Genomic DNA, 3630 nt, shown 5'->3' on the forward strand with positions numbered 1-3630 from the left:
ACGTATTTTTTTGTTCGCCCGAAAAAATTTTTTTTCAAGATTTATCGGCAGTTTTGTTTTTTGGCTCAAAATCGATTTTTTTTTATTTATATAAAAAACTTTTTTTTTAAGGCTCATAACTTAGTCAAAAATGAACCGATTTTAATTATTTTGGGTTCAAAATGATCGTCATTACTTACACAAGCGATTTCATGTGGGAACAATTGCAAAAAAGTAGTTCAAAATTTTTTATTTTGCAAAAAACAAAAAGTGCGAAACAGGTTTTTTACTCAAAAACAACTCATTTTAGCTACTGGGTATTCAGCTCAATTGAAGTTTGAGATGTCCTCTTGATTTGGAAAAAGACAAAACACACTTTTTGAAATATTGAATTTCGAAAAAATTTCGAATTCTTTTTTTTTGCAAAATAAAAAATTTTGAACTACTACGCTCGTGCAAGTAATGACGATCATTTTGAACCCAAAAATTATAAAATCGGTTAATTTTAGACTAAGTTATCAGCCTTTAAAGAAAAATGTTTCTTATATATTTAAAAAAATCGATTTTGAGCCAAAAAACAAAATTGCCGATAAATCTTGAATAACAGTTTTTTTGGGCGGACAAAAAAATACGCGTGTCATTATTTTGACCAGAGAGCAACATATTTGAGTTACATCGAAATCGGACAACATGACCGGCTGAATTGAAATGGAAAGCAAAAGTTATATGGATATAAAAAGTTAAAGTTTCGGTCCTTACTTGTTTTAAATTGATTTTTGCCATATGAGGAATACTTACAATGAGTAAACTGAATTAGCAAAGCAGTGATTCTAATGATTCCCTTCTGGTAGGCCAATCGTCGAAAATATTGATGAAATCATGGAAATCGTCGAGTCGAAACGACTGGTAGGCATTAACTCTGTTGCCCAGAAACTAAAGAATAGTCAGAAAAATGTTCAAACGGATTTGCATAAAGTAATTACAACCATGTTAGGTTTATCTTTAACAACTTTCTTCCCCGCCTAATATTATGTTCACATATACGGTTTATCGGGTCCGGTACCAAAAATTAGTCTGTCAGATTAAAAACTGTTTCAATGCAGTTTAGACTAGTTGTTTACGTCGTTCTTTTTCTTTAGATTGAACTTGTGTAATTAATATTAAGTTTGAATAAACGTTATTAATGCTATGGAGGCATAAATTCCTTCATGTAATTACACAAATGGCCCCCAGTGGTACGCGGTTGGCTTTAAATATCCTTTATCTATCTTTATCTATTATTACTTTGTCAGCATATATAATAGATTTGTTACCTTTCATCTTTGGAAGCTTTTCCTTTACCTCACATAAAAATAATCGAAAAATCATCAACGGCACAGAGTTTGAGGAGATCAAACATTCGATTTAAACGAAGATTTCACAGCTCTATATATTATCTATATATAGTTTATTAATATGAGACTGGTTGCCGATGAATTATTGTGCGCTGAACACGAGTCTGCATGATTTTTATATGTTTTTACCCTTCCCTTTCTCAAAGGCCTGACGTACTAGAGACTTCCACTTATATTCAACTTTAAGCTTGAATTTTAGACTATGACAGCCATAATCAAGCAAAATCGACATGCAAAAATTGAATGCCATAAAATTATATTACAAATGTGAGTATGTGGTTTACTGACAGCATGCAAGCAGCCAAAGTGTTCGTTTCAATGTTGAAGAATAATTGGGCAACAAATCATGGAATAAGTACTAAGAAATATTGCGGTTTATGATAATTCATCATTTAATTATAATTGCGTTATGAAGAATCAAAAAGACAACGACTGAAGTTTTCGCATTTCACATAATAACCACAAAATTGCTGGGTTTCTAAAGTACCACTCACGACAATTTGTGAAAATTTGTATTAGCACATAATGGCGTGCCATTAAGAGGTATAGCTAAGTAGGTACGTATTTACTTAGACATACATACGTACGTATAAAGTCATTATTTTTCATGCAGTTTCAACTAAACAACATTGCCTGCTGAGCCATTGATCTAAACGTACATTCGTGTACTTGTTGGAAAAGCGCTTAATTTCATAACTATTGACAGCAAAAAGCAGTCAAGGACCCTCACTTGAACACATATGCAAATATACATACAAATATACGAACGCACGTAAGTATGATTGAAAGATGGCCGGTCTATTCAATGGACGCAAGTCTATTCAAATGAGCCTCAAATAAGGCAAATTACTTGACGACCGAATAATATGCAGTCGGGTTATCGCAGACGGCACTCCCGGCGATATTTACCACTTTATGCAATGAATCTTAAGAATGTAATGTAAGATAACTTAGATCCAAAAAAAATATTTGATGTTGTCGCCGTTTCGTCAAAATTCTACCAATGGAAGAATTTCTGCATTATTTCATTTTAATAATTAGCGGTCCCCATAGCATGGTGCGTGACTACCAACCACATAAAACAAGAAAGGATAGGATCAGATTTTTTCTAATAGCGGTCACTCCTCGGCAAGAGATGGCAAGCCTGCGAGTGTATCTCTGCCATGGAAAACCATTTGCCATTCGGAGGCCGCATAAAACTGTGAAAAAGCATCAAGGCGCACATCACAAATAGAGGGAGAGGCTCGGCGCAACCACCAACTCACAACCTTTGTTAAAAAAAGTTAACAGTTCAAAAATGCTTCGCAAGTCTACAGTATCGTACGCAAAAATTGCACAAAACCTTGTCTGCGAGTAATAAATTACCCAATTCGTTTTTAGAATCAGTTAACGAACTCAAAGATTATAATTTTAATTATCCTTTCTTCAAATTTTTCTTTAAGTAGTCATATTTTACCCATTATTGCGAAATCGTAGATTGATGCGAAAGGCATAATAACACGAAATTTGTTTACCCCTACACAATTAAAGTATTATGTACCTCTTTCGTTTGGGTAAATTTAGAATATGCTGTATTTTTTTGGAGGTCGGGGAGGTTTAAATAATCCAAAAAAATGTCGGACCTCTGCCACTATTACTTTTAATAAATAGGAAAACATTAGAAGCTAGAAGAACTGTACTTTCTCAGTCCTGTTCCGTTATAAAAAAAAAACAATTTTTATATTCCTCACCGAAGCCAGCGTAAATTTCTACTGCAAAACTCATTACTCCCTTAATGACCCTATTACACAGGCATCGAACTGTATAATTGGATTTTGCTTTTTCGAAATATTGGATTGGCAACTAAGTCATTGCGGATTTTTTTTAGAAAATCAAAGACTATTTTTTCATGGAACTAAATAACTTCGTTCTGTAATGTATTGCCCATTTTGATTAATGACTCTTTGCCACCTTTAAGGCAGCATCATAATCCCACGTTCATAAAACTTCTGGTTTTTGTTAGCAAAAAACTGAATCAGGATCAATTTGACACCATCATCATTATTGAAATTTTTACCATTCAAGGAGTTTTGTAAAGATCGAAAAAAGTAATGAGATGGTGCAAGGTCAGGACTATATGGTGGATGTGGCAAAACATCCCAACAAAGCTCCAGCAAAGCATTTTTGCCGAGTGGCCAAAGATGTGTGTGGCCTTGCATTGTCATGATGGCATACAATACTTTTTCGATTTGTCAATTCGCGCCACTTTTCTTCATCT

The sequence above is a fragment of the Anastrepha obliqua genome, chromosome 3 (genome assembly GCF_027943255.1).
Source record: "Anastrepha obliqua isolate idAnaObli1 chromosome 3, idAnaObli1_1.0, whole genome shotgun sequence".
Taxonomy (NCBI): Eukaryota; Metazoa; Arthropoda; class Insecta; order Diptera; family Tephritidae; genus Anastrepha; species Anastrepha obliqua.